General features: G+C 43.3%; 1 protein-coding gene across 3 annotated transcripts in view; it reads left to right on the top strand.

Moving 5' to 3' along the window:
• Window positions 1-16,104: 16,104 nt before the first annotated feature.
• LOC150045546 (NXPE family member 2-like) overlaps window positions 16,105-17,745 on the top strand; it is a 30,723-nt gene continuing 29,082 nt past the window's right edge. For 2 of the 3 annotated variants that reach the window (XM_090319479.1, XM_090319476.1), the window contains exon 1: window positions 16,105-16,145. The gene's annotated coding sequence lies outside the window, so the exon portion shown is untranslated. The remainder of the gene's footprint in view (window positions 16,146-17,745) is intronic. The other variant, XM_090319477.1, reaches the window with a different exon arrangement.

Raw genomic sequence — 17,745 nt, 5'->3', positions numbered from 1 at the left:
CTGGCCCCATTTGCTAATATTTTCATACCTCGAGTGTGAAGACTTTGTTCCGTCTCATACTTAGGAACTCAGCAAGCTTAGCATGGAGTTTTTCCTCTGAAGCTTCCAGTGTGCTACTGGGATGCTTTCTCTCTGTACTCAAACCAGTCGCAGCTGTAAGTTGCAGCGTGGTGAACACTTTTGTCGGGATTCATACCTTCTGCCTGTTTCTGATTACAAATGTCAGGCATGTCAGCTCCACCTTGAGGAGGAGCCTGGATCACAAACTAGAGTTACTAGATCCGAGTGGAGACAGTTGGGAGTGGTGAAATGCTTGACAGTAGATAAAATGATTTTGGTGTTCTTTAGACTGTGGGATTGTAACTCTAGAAAGGTGATTGATCTCTGACAAGGCAATTGGGACTAAAGCCAGGAGTTTGAATGATTGCGTGGTCACCCATGAAAGAGAACTTCCTGCTTCCCTTGTGAGCCTCGTGTTGAAAACCCAGCTGCCAGAATTCAAAGATTTTGCTGAGTTGAACTAAAAAGAACCTCAGTTTCAATGAAGTCCCAGACAGTAATACTGATTATATTTCAGGCCAAGAGAATGAAAGCTGACATTTACAAATGTGAGTCTGTCTGGGATTTGTATTCTTATTAATTTCTTAATTTATTTATTTTTTTTTTGTGCTGGTACTGAGGCTTGAACTCAGGGCCTGGGTGCTTTTCCTTTGCTGTTTTTGCTCAGGGCTATGCCCTGCTTCTGGCTTTTTGGTAGTGATTTAAGAGATAAGAGTCGCATGGATTTTCCTGCCCAGGCTGGCTCTTTACCATGATCCTCAGATCTCAGCTTCCTGAGTAGCTAGGATTACAGGTACGTATGAGCCACTGGTGCCTGGCTGAAATATTTCTTAATTGTAGGATGCCATATCCAACTTTTAAACTATTTGAAGGAAACTGTGATACAGAAAAACTGGGCCTTTAAAGCATAATGGACAATAAAGATATGAACTAGAAAGTCTGCCCGAACTTGGCTAGATTGCATGGGCAGAATATTTGGAATCACAAATCAAAATGGCAGGAAGCTGAGACTCACTCATTGTCAAAGCTCATCAGAAAATCTGGACAAATTATTCCAGTTCTTTTCTGTGTTTTCACATTTCTAAGTCAAGAATGTCTAATATGCCTATCTCATGAAAAGATGCAAAGTTCACACAAAAAACAAGATGAGGGGTGGGGGTGGGGGAGGGAAATGGGAACCAAGACATGAGAAAGGGTGTCAATGTTTGTGGAGTAGTGCACCTTCTATCTGGTGAATATAATGTAACTCTTCTATCAATTATAATTATAATAAAAATATATGGAAAAAAACCTTGTGTCTCTGTATCAAAGCAAATTAACATCATAAATCTATGTAACTCAAAAGGGGGGTATTAACGTTAGTGGCCACTGGCATCCGTCTCCTAAGGAACAGCCAAATCAAACCCTTCACAAATATTGTCTTATTTTAGATGCCTTAGAGTGTATATGGGCAGCCCTACACTAGCCATGTCCGGTTAAACCAGTTATAGAATCGTTATTAGATAAACACAGAAAGAAGTATTAAAGTGGGCTAGGAATGTGACTTTGTGGTAGAGTGCTCTCCTAGTGAAGGCCTGCATTCAATTCCTCAGTACCACATACACAGAAAAGGCCGGAAGTGGTGCTATGGCTCAAGAGGTAGAGTGCTAGCCTTTAGTAAAAGAAGCTCAGAGACAGTGCTCAGGCCCTGAGTTCAAGCCCCAGGACTGGAAAAAAAATTATTAAAGCTAGTGTGATAGAGTAAAACCATGGACATTATCAAGAATTATCAAAATCTGGAAGATCCTCATGGAAAGAGTCTTGATTCTTGCTTTAAAATAAAATGAAAAAGTCAGGAAGACCAGGCAGATGTGTTCAAATGTATTTAACCTCTTGTGAGAAGCGCCGATGAGACTTGCTCAGGAGCCACGTGTACCCAGCTGCTGGTGCATGATGTAAGCACCTGGACTTTCAGGCCCCATTTCCAACCGATCAAGAATACAGTTCATGCCTGTAATCTTAGCTGCTCAGGAGATTGAGGATCATGGTTCAAAGTCAGCCTGGGCAGGAAAGTCCATGAGACTATTTATCTCCAGTGAACTACTCAGAAAATGCCAGAAGTAACACCATGGCTCAAGTGGTACAGCAGTAGCCCCTTCAGCACAAAGAGGCTCTGGAACAGTGCCCTGATCCCTGAGTGCCCCAGGGCTGGCACTGTGTGTGTGTGTGTGTGTGTGTGGTGTGTGTTATATGTATATACAAACACATATATGGTTTATATATATATGCATATATACACATATTTGATATCTATCTATCTATCTATCTATCTATCTATCTATCTATCTATCTATCTGGATATGAAACTATCCAAGTTACACCAACCCAGTTACATATAAATAAACACACAAATCCCATTTTTGTTTACTGACAACAGAAAGCAACCTGTTTCCCATGAAGATAAGAAATAAAATCAGGAAGACCTTGAGCATAAAATATAAACATTAAGATCCTCTAGTCATATAAATTACAAAGCAAATGTGTATCTTGTTTTATATAGAAAATGAAAAGCTGAAGAAGTTGAAGGCAGATGGTTTAGAATGGGAAGGATTCTATTTTGTAAGGCACATCGCTACAAGATTTATTACTCTTTTTGCAGAAATATTTTTAGAGATGTTTCCTTCATTCTCAATGTGAAATGCATCTCCCAGGATGTGTAAATTACTATTTGTCCTTTCTGGGCTCTTTGTGTTCTCATTTAAGCAGCTGCTCATGGTTGACTAAGAATGGTGATTCGAGCCAACAGAGATACTGGAATAAAGATGTACAGGCTGATTCACCAGTCATCTTTGTTTGGAGCAGATTATGAAGACCAATGCATTAGGTCTTCCCGACAGGAACTGAATGGAGCTATTGATGTTTGTGACTTGGTTTTTTGACAAGATAAGCCAAGGTTTGCAAATGTATCGCTAATGGATTATTGTTCAATCAATTCTTAGGCACATCCTACTTGATGAGTTTGAGCTTTACCGCCAATAAAGATTGTTTGAACTTTATCCTAGGAAAATGCCTATCTGAGGAGGGAAACTGAAAAATTGTAGGGCCTTGCAGTTAGAAATAGGCAACTTTTCCTTCTCACTGGGACCTTGACAGTTACGTCCAGTCTGGAATTCAAGGTAAGTTTTATTTTTGAAGGATAAACTAACATGTTTTGGTAACTGTGGGTCCTGGGACTTGAACTCTGGGCCTGGGCACTGTCCCTGTGCTCTTCAGCTCAAGGCTACTGCCCTACCCCTTGAGCCACAGCACCACTTCCAGTTTCCTAGTGGGTAACTGGAGATAAGAGTCTCACGATCTTCAGTGCCCGGGCTGGCACTAAAGAATGCAATCCTCAGATCTCAGCCTCCTGAGTAGCTAGGATTACAGGCATAAGCCACTGCACCCTCCTTCTGCTAGAAGACTTTGAAAATTACAGCTTTATCTCAACTCTATTTGGGAGCATGAAAGGGCCTAAGATTTGCCTGAGACAGAGAAAATGGGAAAGAAAAGTGCCTTGAGACTTTTTCAGAGCAACAAGATCTCCTATATTCTTACCAGAGCTATCACCAGTTAACACTGAATAACAAGTAAGTACGTTGGTGGACATTGCAAGTGGAAAATGCTCTCGGAGATATGGTGCTAAGACCTAAATCTACGAATAGAGCTGATAGAGAAGAAAACTCTGTGGTACATATTACTAAAAGAACGTGAAGACTGTAGCATATCAAGGGACAACACAATTACAAACTTCAGGACCAGTGCCTCTATCTCCCAAACTAATGACCCAGCAGGGGAAATTTTAAATCTTAGTCATTATTTATTTACATCTCTGCCGTTGTGTAGAAATTTTCCTCATTTAAACAGCAGAGGCATATCAAAAGCAGGAAACAAAATAACACACTACTGTGAAGCAGGGGAATCAACAGAACCCAACTTAGATCTAATACCATACATAGGAATTATATTATACTAAGATCTTCGTTGTTATTGTTATTGTTGGTAGTGGTGGCTGTGGAACTTGAGCTCAGGGCCTGGGTACTGTCCCTGAACTCCTTTGCTCAAGGCTAGCTGTCTGCCACTTTGAGCCATGCTCCAGTACCAGTTTTTGAGTGGTTAATAGAAGATAGGAGTCTCATGGAGACTTTTCTTCTCAGTCTAGCGTCAAACCACCTTCCACAGACCTCAGCCCCCTGAATAGCTAGGATTACAGGCATGAGCCACTTGCACCTGGCATACATAATTTGTACAGGGCAAGGTCTGGGTCCAGTTTCAGTCTTCTATATATGGGTATCCCAAAAAAATGTTTAAGAGGCTCCATGATGGCTGTAGTTATGTTGGCTTATTTCTAGAACTTCTATTATACATCATTGAATTATGTGTTTTTCCTTATTCTGTTCTTTTTTTAGTTATTGTAGTTCAGTAGTAAAATTTGTTTTAATTATCTTTAAGGATTTTTACCTTGTCAGACATATAGCTGGAAAAGATCTATCGGCTGTGTTGTTGTTGTTGTTTTGCCAGTTCTGGGGCTTGACCTCATAGCCTGGGCACTGTCCTTTGGCTTTCTCAAGGCTCTACCAATTGAGCCACAGCACTACTTCCGGCTTTTTCTGTGTATGTGGTACAGAAGAATCAAACCCGGGTCTTCATGCATGCTAGGCAAGCACTTTATTTCTAGGCCACACTCCTGGCCCCAGGTTGTGTTCTTATATGTCCTTCACTATGCAGAAACTTTTAACTTCATGCAATCTAATTATCAATCTTCTTATTTACGGTACCCCTGGAGTTATATTTAGGAAGTTCCTGCTGTACCAATAAGTTCTCATTTTTCTACTTCTTCCTCTAAGAGTTTCAAAGTGTTGGGTCTTACATTGAAGTCTTTGATCCATTTTGAATTACTATTAATACAATGTAGCAGGCAAGGATCCAATTTCAGTTATCTGCATATGGATGTCCAATTTTCTCAAGATCACTTATTAAAGACAAGAGGCTGTCTTTTCTTCGTGAGCTTGTGTGTGTGTGTGTGTGTGTGTGTGTGTGTGTGTGTGTGTGTGTGTGTGTGAAAGTCTGTTTTTGTACTGGTACGAAGTTTTTATTTCTATAGCTTTATAGTAAAACTTAATGTATATAATTGTTGGTACCTCTAGCATTACTTTTTGTTGTGTTGTTGGTGGTGGTTTCAGGGCTTGACCTCTGGGCCTGGGCGTTGTCCCTGAGCTCTTCAGCTCAAGGCTACTGCCTTACCCTTGAACTAGAGCACCACTTCCAGTTTTCTGGTAGTTAATTGGAGATAATAACCTCATGAACTTTGTTCCCTAGTGGCTTTGAACTTTGATCCTCAGATCTCAGTCTCCTGCATATCTAGGATTATAGGCATGAGCCACCACGCCAGGCTTTTTTTTTTTTTTTTAAATCAGGACTGCTTTAACTATTCACAGCCTGTTGTTGTTCCATATAAATTTTTGGATTGCTTTCTCTATCACTGTGAAAAAAACTGCCATTGGAATTATGATGGGGTTTGTATTATATTCACAGATGGTTTTGTGCAGTATGGCCATTTTCATGATAGTAATTCTGTGAATCCATGAACATCTTGTAGCTCCTTCAACTTCTCTCTTCAAAGTCTTCATAGTTTTTGTTGTAGAAGTCCTTTCCTTCCTTGGTTAGATTTACTCCTAGGTATTTTATTTTTCTGAGGTGATTGAAAATGTAGTTTTCACTTTCTTTTCCATCTGCTCATTGTTGGTATGCAGAAAAGTTGATTTTTATGGGTTAATTATATATATATAGCTTACAAAAATATTATATATATAGTTTACAAAAAGTAGAACATTGGGTGGAGTCACTAGGATCCTTTAGATATAGGATGATATCATCCACAAATATGGATTATTTGACTTCTTTCTTCCTAGTTGGATCCTTCTTATGCCTAGTTCTTGCTTTATTGCTCTGGCTAAGAATTCCAGTACTATATTGAATAGAAAAAGAGAGAGGGACATCCTTGTCTTATTCGTGATATTGGAGGAAATGGTTTTAGTTTTTCATCATTTAGTATGATGTTGGCTGTAGGCTTTCATAAATAACCTTTATACTGTTCAGCTGTGTTGCTTCTATTTCTAGCTTCTCCAGATCTTTTTATCATAAAATAATACTGGGTTTTGTCAAAGGCGTTTTCTGTCTCTATTGAGATGGCCATATAATTCTTGATTCTATTAATGTGCTATAGTATATGTATACATATTGAACTATTGTTGCATCCCTAGAATAAAACCAGTGTGATCAGTGCATATAGTTTTCTGATTAATTGTTGAATTTGGTTAGCAAGTATTTTTTTTTTTTGCCAGTCCTGGGCCTTGAACTTAGGGCCTGCGTACTATCTTTAGGATTTCTCAAGGCTAGTACTCTACCACTTAAGCCGCAACATCATTTCTGGCTTTTTCTATGTATGTGGTACTGAGGGATGAACCTGGGTCTTCGTGCATGCCAGGCAATCACTTTACCATTAGGCAAACTCCTGGCCCATTAGCAAGTATTTTATTAGGGAGTTTTGCATCTATGCTCATCAGAGATTGGCCTGTAGGTTTTTTTTTTGACTTTTTTTTGTTGAGTCTCTGTTCAGTTTGGGAGAAATATAAGGCTGGCTTCATAGAATTAGTTTTGTAGTAGTAACTCCCTTTTTATTTCATGTAAAGTTTGAAGGGTAATGATGTTAGTTTTTCTTTAAAGATCCTATAGAATTTAGTAGTTAAACTATCTGGACCTGGACTTAACTGTGTTGGGAGATATACCCCTTTATTTACATCTACTTAGGATTCATGTTTGCTTTTTTTTTTTTTTGAACAGTTATTTTTTTTTTTGTCTTTTCTTTTTTAGTACTGAGGATTGAATCCAGGATATTACACTTGCTAGGCAAGCACTTTGCTACATCCCAGCCCAGGATTCATATTTTTAAATCTCTGTTCTTATTGAATTCCTTTATTTCTTTTTCAGTATACTTTTTGGGTTCACAGAATTGCATGTAGAGGTCCTCTCTCATTACATTGAACATTTTTATCAATAGTCCTTAAAGCTTTGTATATGAAGTTTCTTTTGCTTCCTGTTGTATTATTGTTATTTCCTGGGGGGGATTATAGTATTACATTTCCTTGCTCTCTCATATTCTATGTTTGTATTTACTCCTTGCTGTTTGGGCTTTTAGATGCCTGAAATCTCTCTGATGGGCTGGTCTCTGAGTTCTCAGTAGATGAGATGCTAAGTGATTGGATAAATAGTTTCCCATCACTGTGGTGAGGAAGTATCTCAGCTCTAATACCTTCTCCAGGTCAAAATGCAGTGAAATTTTTACATACTAAAGGATACCATTGACAGCTTTATCTATGTATCCAGTCTCACTGTACATACAGAGGCCTAGGTTTTTTATATAGTAAGTAGGGATTGTTACTAAGCTGTGAGGGGTAGGGAGACCGAAGGAGGAGATATAGGTAAGGAAGATGCTGAGACAGTGAATGGGTTACACTGGGTATGTGTATGTAGTTCAGTTGTGAAGAGGAGTCAGAAGTTAGAAATAAGTAGAAAAGATGAAGCTACTAGGGTAAGTGAATGGTGAGGTGGAGCAGGTTACCAGAAAGAGAAGGGCACAGAGAAAAAGAAAAGAAAAAAGGAAGAAATGGAAGGAAGAGGATGAAGAAGCAAAAAAAAAAAAAAAGAAAACCAGCAGCCAGCCAAATGACAAAAATAAATAAAAAGTAACCCTCAACCTCCAAATAAAATGAAAACCAACCAAACCATGATGTGCAAACATACACACAAGAAAAAGCAACGGGGATGATGATTTTTAAAGAGCCTCCCCCGAACAGTCAGCATTCTTTGTTGAGATTACAATTTATCGCCCACTGAATTCTCTCTTCAAGATGATCTTCCCTTCTCAGTCCCTGCTCCATGCTCTGCCTCAGCTATTCTGCTCATTCGGGTGTAATCGCTGGAGAGGGAGAGGAAGGAAGCCCTGGGCCTCAAGACAGGCCCACTCAGGATGTTTCTGCCTGACCTGACAGTACCTCAGGGTAAAATGAAACACAGGAAGTCTCTGCAGTTACACTTCGTGGGCTAGAGCTTTTCCGGTTTAGTTTCTAGACAGCCCCAAGCAGTGGGAGACATACTCAACTTTTTATCTGCCACAGAGCTTTGTGTTTAGCAATCTACCAGAATCCCCTTCTGAACTTACCCACTGGGATCTGCTTGGGTCGTAGGAATTGGTGCCCTGATGGAGGGGTTAAGTGATGACGAGATTCCACAGTGATGGCTTCTCTGATTGCTCAGTCAGTGTGGCCAGGTGTCTGGGACATGGCAGATGTTGTAGGAATACAGAAGGCCCTTCTCCCTGCTCTCTGGGAGCAAAGTCACTCACCCTTGGTGGATGTTAGCTGGCTGCTTTCCTGGCTTCCTCTGGTGGTGCAGCTGGTATGAATGGAAATGAAATGCCTTTGTTTGCTGCTTCTCTGGGGCCCTCCAGCAATGAGCTGCCTCTGCATCCAAGACAGCTCTGGCCTTTGGCGAGCCCTTCAGTCCAGGTAAGTTGTGTGTGCATGTGTGTTTGCTTCTTCTTTACTTTAGAAGTTTAAGATGCACTTATTTTGGCCGGATGGTGGTTTATGCCTGTAATCAATCCTAGCTACTCAGGGGGCTGAGATCTGAGGCTCGCAGTTCACAGCCAGCCTGGACACAAAAGTCCTGGAGACTCTTCAGTTAACCTCCAGAAACCCGGAAGCAGGGCTGTGGCTCACAGGGTAGGGTGGTAACATTGAGCTGAAGAGCTCAGGGACAACTCAGATCAATTATTTTGGATCCATGCTAGATTCTGTCTTCTTACTCTTTTGCCCTGGTCCTCACATAAGCTGGCTTTTCCTGCTTTAAGTCCTTGGGTTGATTGGAGCAGATCCTTAATTTTCTTCTGTAAGTATTCTACCATCTTTCCCTAAATCTCAACTGTGGACTTAAGTTGAAGTTAGGAATTGTCAAACGTCATTTTTTTTTTCTTTTACTCCTCAGGATTGCTTTGGCTATTCATGGTCTTGCATGCTTTGATGTGAATTTGAGGACTGATTTTTCTATTTGTTTAGAATTTCTATGAAAATAACTGCACTCAGTCTGTAGATTGCTTCCAGTAGCGTAGACATCAGCACACAGTTCTAGTGATCCATGAAAAGGGGTGTATTTCCATCTTCTAGTATCTTCTGCAAGCTTTTATAATAAAGCTTTGTCAGCTATTAAATTTTTTGAGGCTACTGTAAGATTGCTTTCCTGATTTCTTTCTTAGTCTATTTGTAACGGGCTCATTTTATATCCTGCTACTTTACCGAAAAGTATTTATCAAATTGAGGAGACTGCGGATTCCCTAGAGTCTTTATCTGCAAATGAGGAAAATTTAACTTTTCTGTGTTACCTATATTCCTTTTATTTCTTCTTCTTGCCTCATTCATCTGGGTAAGCATTGTAGCACTACATTGAATAACAGTGGAGAGAACATCTTTTTTTTTTCTCTCATTTTTGACCTAAACAGAAAGGATCTCGCCTTTTCTCCATTTATTATGTTGGCTATTCTTTTCTTAACATTTATTTTTTAAATTTAATTTATTTTTTTACTGTTATTATAAAAGTGGTGTACATAAGGGTTACAGTTACATAAGTCAGGTAAAGAGTACATTTCTTTTTGGACAATGTTATCCTTTCCTTCACTCTCTCTAGCTATAGGTTTTTATAGCTATTATTATGTTGAGATGATTTTTATATCGAATATTAAGAAAATATTTTAGTGCACTTGTTTCTTGCCATGTGGCCATTTGCACCACTGCACTGATACTTTGCCAACAAGAAAGTTATTACCCAAGGGGAGGGATGATAGGGAAATGGTGAGAGGAAGGGATGGCAAATGCAGCCGTAATAGTCAATATACAAATGTGAAAACAGAATCAGGTAACCCCAGGGGATGGATGGGTTGGGAGAGATGGAGGAGATTGATGGAATGGATTGACATTAATCAAGCTGCATTGTACTCATAAATTGACATGTTACATTGAGACAACTTGGTCTAATCATTATAATAAAAATTATATATTAAAATTTATAAAGGTCATTATCAGATGCATCTCCTCAACCTTGGACCCAATTCATCCTCATATTTCTGTTGTGCATTAGCTCTGTAGCTCATTATCCCATGGGGGAAGTTACAAGGTTCCTACAGAATGGTTCCTGTACCGGGTCACACCTCCCAATCTGATCCTGCTTGCCACATTTAGGGAATCAGATGACACTTAGACCTGGAGCTCAGAACAACTATGAAAGCCATGGTGCTAAGAATGTGAATTGACTCCTTCATGATTGTCAGGCATCCCAACTTCTGATGCATCAAAAGCTACATCGGGTTCAGCTGTGAGTCATACAATTTAATTAACAGCCCCCTCCAGAACTGAAAGTTTACTAGAATGTCTCAAACAGTGTCCTGGATTACATATAGCTTCTAGTCACAATTATTGAGATGTAAAAAAAAAAATCCATAGCCTCCTTCCTTAGTGAGCAACTTAAGTTTCAGTTTTTGGGTGCCTGTGGCCATACATCTGTGCTCACTTTCTTTTCATACACCTTTTATGTACAGAAGAGGCTGGAGCTGACACGTAAGTGGGCACCCATACATTGGTAGTATAGTTATGACTTTAGAAGTTCATTAGCCTCTTTCGATGAGAAAGAACAGAAGAGTATCCTTCTTAGGACAGCATCACATGCCCCCCACGAAGGTAATTGTCTCCCCGATATATTGGAGTATGAAAACAGTTGCTAGAGTAACTCTGGTAGCTAGCCGTGAAACTGAGTATGGAGATTAAATCCTCCTGATGAGTGGAAGCCTTCGTAATGGTTGAATTTATAGACTGGAATATAGGGATTGAGATGGTTCTGGAATACATGCTTACTAACTCCCTTGAAACACTGAAATTGTCAAGAGGTGTAGAGTTGCAAAGCAGAAAAAGGAAAAAAGATGCCAATATTCGTACTTATTGTGAAATCCCAGGAAACATAGAAAAGTAAGAAAGCCAAGGAAACAGAAATGCACATTACTTTCAGGTACCTGTGAAAACCAAAAGTATTACACATAGTGAGTCACCAAGGAAATCTCAACAACATGCATATTCATCATTTAAATGGAAATCACAACGAAATTGCAAAATATTTGACAATGAATAATGATGAAAGTATTTTACATCAGGCATTGTGCAATATCCCCAGATTATACCGAGAGGGAAATGCATAACTATGAAGGCTGCTATTAAATAGCAATGAAAATTAAGACTAAATGAATGGTGTGTTCAAGTGAAAAATAGGGAAAAAAAGCACAGTGAATCTGAAGAGAATAGAAGAAGATCACACATATAATAGTGTGAATAGCAGCTATACCAAAGAAAAGAACAATTAAAATAATCAATGGAATAGAAGGCTAATTTTTAAGAGTCAGACTGAAAACTGTGCATAACTTTCCAGTAAATCTGGTCAAGGGAAAAAGAAAAAAATGTATACAGATAATTAATTTGGGGAATAAAAAAGGAATATACAACACCTGACATTGGAAAGATTTTTTAAATATATAAATCATAAGAGAACACTGGAATAACTTTATGCTAGCACATTTGCAAGATATGACCCAGTGGAACTATTTTTCGGGTATATAACCACAAAACTGATTAGAAGAGAAATAATAAGCTCAAATTAAAAAAGTAATTGGTCTGTGCATAGTGCTTTCCTTCTAAGTAGTACTGCATGGAAGGTGGGAGGGGGGGAAATGTGATAAATTCTATCTCTGCTAGGGTGACCAGTACAAACCCCAGTGCTCTTAAATCATAATATATTCCTTGATATGATGTGATGAATATAGCCTTTTGGTGGCTTTCCCCAAACCCATAAACCCATAAACCAGGAGATAAATACCAGGCAATACTCTACATAAAACACCTGATCAGTATGCCTCAAAACAAGTTATCAGAACCAAGATATCTTGGCTCTACAAGAGGTAATGTAAGGGCATAAATACCAGATGTGAGATGGGATTTTGTGGTGAGAGGGAGGACATTAGGTAAAAATCAAGGCGGCCTGAATAAAAAGAGATTTATTGACAAAATATGGCTGCTGGTTCATCAACTGTAACAATATACCATAATATATATGTTACCATAGCAGCATATATATTGTTTTGTCGCAACATTCTATTGTTTTAAGGTACACTTTTACTGCCATTTTGTTTTGACGTGGTAGTTATGAAATCTTCTTTGTCTTCAGGTGGAATTAATTACCAGAAAATGAAGAGATTAATGCTGTCCACACCCAAGATAAGGTACATTGTCCTGAACAAACATCATCTTCTCTTGGGAGAGCAGCTCTGAGGATTAGCTCCAGACCTCTCCTGAGACACTTTCTGTACATATTAAGACAACGTCTGTTTATGTGCGCTCCTTCTTTCAGTGCTTCCACTGTGTCACCACTACCCACTGCATACTCCAAGCCCATTAATATCCAAGCCTCCATTCCTCTTTGTAGTCCAGAAAGTTATTTACCCTCAACCTCTTGGCTTTTGGAGGAAATCATTTTTCTTTCCTTTTTGTTTTTTGCTTGAACTCAGGGCCTGAGTGAGCGCTGTCCTTGGACTAGCGTTCTACCACTTGAGCCCCAGCACCACTTCCAACTTTTTCTGTGGATGTATGAACTGAAGAATCAAACCCACGGCTTTGTGCGTGTTAGGCAAGCACTCTATCACCAGGCCACACTCCCGGCTCTGGAAATCATTCTTTGTATATGACACTCATGCGGAGGTTTTCTCTTATGCATGTAAAGAAATTTGTCTATCTCTTCTTGTTCTTGTAAATCTACAGAGGAAAATAGGAAATTTTCTTCTTTACCCTTAAAATATTACAGAATATTGAAGGATGCAAAAGAGAGAGCTGAATAAATGGACATTTTAAATTAGATTAAGGTGTTTAGTGTAATAAAAGATACTATAAATCAAAGAAAAAAATGTAAAGCATAATCCATATATCTAAATAATAAAACCAACAAAGAATTTGTGTTCAAAAATTCCAAATCAGAAGCTCCAAAGCAGAAGAAAATGTTACTCAATAGACCGCCTACAGGACCTAGCTGAACTCCTACCCAGTCTTATCTTGTTTAACTTTGATGTCTGAAGGCCAAAGTTTCCTCTTTTGGTAGGTCAATTGAAGCCAGGTAGATTTAAGATTGCTGCTAAAGGAAATCTGCACTGTAATCTAATTTCCACAGTAAATGATATACCCAGCAACCTCTAGTACCAGATTCAATAGACCACTAAAAGAAACAAAAGAAGGACACCCAAGTTCTGAGAAATTTCTGCCTATTTTAGGAAAATCCATGACTATGCTACCTACTTGTGAGCCTATCTCCTCTCCTGATTCCCATCCCATCTATAAACTCACTACTGCAGTGAGCTAGGAAGTTGATTCTTTCCTGTTCTTCCATTCTGTGGCCACTGATAAGAGGCCCTGCCTTGGACAAGAAAATCAGTTTTGTTATTGAATTTGTGATGCAGAATGGAAAAGGGGGCCCTTTAGGAGATTGCTCTCCTTAGAGAAGGCCACCAAATCTGTTGGTGATGAAAAGGCTTCATAAGTTGAAGTAGGGGTGTGAAATAGAACTACTAATTAAGGTGATTCCCACAGAGTTGTAACCAGAAATCAGACTCCAGGGGTTGCGACATGTTGCAGCTTCCCCACTACATCCATTAAAGCTATCATTTGTAAACCCCAAATCTCAAGCTTATTTAAGGTAAAACAAGGCTTCAATGACCATTTGTATTTTCTTAACATTTATTGCTCTAACTTGAGTGGTTTTGTCGTTGTTTGCTTGTTTCTTCTTAAGTCAATTTTGGCATCCTCTATTTTTGTTTTCCAGAAATGTATCATTTCTTCAGGGTTTTAAATTTTCTGGTTAGTAAGTTTAGAATGTCCTCTCTCAACTCCCTGGGTCTATATTGTTATGTATTCTCACTCGGTCTCTTGTTCCTTAAACCTGTCTCTTGGCCTTCTCCCTCTCCCTCCCTGTCTTTCCGTTTGTATTTAAGGGAGATTTTTTTCTTTCTTTCTTTTTTTAAAAAGAGCTAGATTTATGTTTTGTTAATCACTCCCCTTGGCGTGTAAAACAAACCTTAGGTCTTTATTCCTAAAGTTCAAATGTGTGGCACACCCCGTGGGCCACACCTGAGGTTCTGATGGGGATGCTCTGCCTGTCACCACACCCGAGGTTCTCATGGGGATGCTCTGCCTGTCACCACACCCGAGGTTCTCATGGGGATGCTCTGCCTGTCACCACACCCGAGGTTCTCATGGGGATGCTCTGCCATGTCACCACACCCGAGGTTCTCATGGGGATGCTCTGCCTGTCACCACACCTGAGGTTCTGATGGGGATGCTCTGCCTGTCACCACACCTGAGGTTCTGATGGGGATGCTCTGTCTGTCACCACACCCGAGGTTCTCATGGGGATGCTCTGCCATGTCACCACACCCGAGGTTCTCATGGGGATGCTCTGCCTGTCACCACACCTGAGGTTCTGATGGGGATGCTCTGCCTGTCACCACACCTGAGGTTCTGATGGGGATGCTCTGTCTGTCACCACACCCGAGGTTCTCATGGGGATGCTCTGCCATGTCACCACACCCGAGGTTCTCATGGGGATGCTCTGCCTGTCACCACACCCGAGGTTCTCATGGGGATGCTCTGCCATGTCACCACACCCGAGGTTCTCATGGGGATGTTCTGCCATGTCACCGTGACCCCACTGACCTCGCTGCGATGTCACCATGACCCCGCTACCTCGCTGCGGTGTCCCCGTGCCCTCGCTGACCTCGCTGCAGTGTCCCCGTGCCCTCGCTGACCTCGCTGACCTCGCTGCAGTGTCCCCGTGCCCTCGCTGACCTCGCTGACCTCGCTGCGGTGTCCCCGTGACCTCGCTGACCTCACTGTGGTGTCCCCGTGACCCCGGTGACCTCGCTGTGGTGTCCCCGTGACCTCGCTGACCTCGCTGCGGTGTCCCCGTGACCCGGCTGACCTTGCTGACCTCGCTGTGGTGTCCCTGTGCCCTCGCTGACTTGCTGTGGTGTCCCCGTGACCTCACTGACCTCGCTGCGGTGTCCCCGTGCCCTCGTGACCTCGCTGCGGTGTCCCCGTGACCCTGCTGACCTCGCTGTGGTGTCCCTGTGACCTCGCTGACCTCGCTGACCTCGATGCGGTGTCCCCGTGCCCTCGTGACCTCGCTGCGGTGTCCCCGTGCCCTCGTGGACCTCGCTGACCTCGCTGTGGTGTCCCTGTGACCTCGCTGACCTCGCTGACCTCGATGCGGTGTCCCCGTGCCCTCGTGACCTCGCTGCGGTGTCCCTGTGACCTCGCTGACCTCACTGACCTCGCTGCGGTGTCCCCGTGCCCTCGCTGACCTCGCTGCAGTGTCCCCGTGCCCTCGCTGACCTCGCTGACCTCGCTGCGGTGTCCCGTGACCTCGTGACCTCGCTGACCTCGCTGCGGTGTCCCCGTGCCCTCGCTGACCTCGCTGACCTCGCTGCGGTGTCCCCGTGCCCTCGCTGACCTGGCTGCGGTGTCCCCGTGCCCTCGTGGACCTCGCTGACCTCGCTGTGGTGTCCCCGTGACCTCGCTGACCTCGCTGCGGTGTCCCGTGACCTCGCTGACCTCGCTGACCTCGCTGCGGTGTCCCCGTGCCCTCGCGGACCTCGCTGACCTCGCTGTGGTGTCCCTGTGACCTCGCTGACCTCGCTGCGGTGTCCCCGTGCCCTCGCTGACCTCGCTGCGGTGGCTCCCATGGAGGGCGGATCGCCCCAGGGCATTTCACAAGGCCAGGGTTGGCTCCCGGCGCACCCTGGAAGTCCAGGCCCAGCATCCGTGGTCACCTAGGCAACTGTCGGTCCGGGGCAGTGGGAGAAGCACCGGGCGCTGACGTCACTTCCGCATTCGTTATGGCCACACCCAGTCCTCACCCTCCCCAGTGTGCCACAGGTAGCTTGGCCTGTCTGTCTGTCTGTCTGTCTGTCTGTCTGTCTGTGTGTTTGTGTGTCTGTGTGTCTGTGTCTGTGTGTCTGTGTCTGTCTGTGTGTCTGTGTGTGTCTCTGTGTCTGTCTGTGTGTGTGTCTGTCTGTGTGTCTGTGTCTGTGTCTGTGTGTGTGTCTTTGTGTGTGTGTGTGTGTGTCTGTGTCTGTCTGTGTGTGTGTGTCTGTGTCTGTGTGTGTGTATGTGTCTGTGTGTGTGTGTGTCTGTGTGTGTGTCTGTGTGTGTGTGTGTCTGTGTGTGTCTGTGTGTGTCTGTGTCTGTGTGTGTGTGTCTGTGTGTCTGTCTGTGTGTCTGTGTGCCTGTGTCTGTCTGTGTGTCTGTCTGTCGTCTCTCCCTTTCTCTCAACTTTCTTTCTCCCGTGGTAGTTTCTTTTCTGGCAAACCTTAGATCTGGTGCTGAAACCTGGGCGGAAAGAGTGTCGGGATCCCTCCTGACCCCCAACCCTCTGAGGGAGGGAAACCCCTGCTTCCTCACGACTTCGCCCCCATGTTCAGACTCCACCTCTTGTCCTCACTGACTCCACCCCATGTTCACAGACTCCACCTCTTGTCCTCACTGACTCCACCCCATGTTCACAGACTCCACCTCTTGTCCTCACTGACTCCACCCAATGTTCACAGACTCCACCCCTTGTCCTCACTGACTCCGCCCCCATGTTCACAGACTCCACCTCTTGTCCTCACTGACTCCACCCCATGTTCACAGACTCCACCCCTCGTCCTCACTGACTCACCCCATGTTCACAGACTCCACCCCACGTCCTCACTGACTCCGCCCCCATGTTCACAGACTCCACCTCTTGTCCTCACTGACTCCACCCCCATGTTCACAGACTCCCCCCCTCGTCCTCACAGACTCCACCCCTCATCCTCACTGAGTCCACCCCCATATTTACAGACTCCACCCCTCGTCCTCACTGACTCCGTTCCCATGTTTACAGACTCCACCCCTCGTCCTCACTGACTCCGCCCCCATGTTCACAGACTCCACCCCACATCCTCACTGACTCCGCCCCCATGTTCACAGACTTCACCCCACATCCTCACTGACTCCACCCCATGTTCACAGACTCCACCCCTTGTCCTCACTGACTCCACCCCCATGTTCACAGACTCCACCCCACATCCTCACTGACTCCACCCCCATGTTCACAGACTCCACCCCTCATCCTCACTGAGTCCACCCCCATATTTACATACTCCACCCCTTGTCCTCACTGACTCCGCCCCATGTTCACAGACTCCACCCCACATCCTCACTGACTCCACCCCATGTTCACACACTCCACCCCTCGTCCTCACTGACTCCACCCCATGTTCACAGACTCCACCCCTCGTCCTCACTGACTCCACCCCATGTTCACAGACTCCACCCCACATCCTCACTGACTCCACCCCATGTTCACAGACTCCACCCCACATCCTCACTGACTCCACCCCATGTTCACAGACTCCACCCCTCGTCCTCACTGACTCCACCCCATGTTCACAGACTCCACCCCACATCCTCACTGACTCCACCCCATGTTCACAGACTCCACCCCACGTCC

Source organism: Megascapheus bottae, chromosome 27 (assembly GCF_031878675.1).
Source record: "Megascapheus bottae isolate mThoBot1 chromosome 27, mThoBot2.hap1, whole genome shotgun sequence".
NCBI classification, from domain to species: domain Eukaryota; kingdom Metazoa; phylum Chordata; class Mammalia; order Rodentia; family Geomyidae; genus Megascapheus; species Megascapheus bottae.
This window is presented reverse-complemented; position numbering and strand designations above follow the sequence as displayed.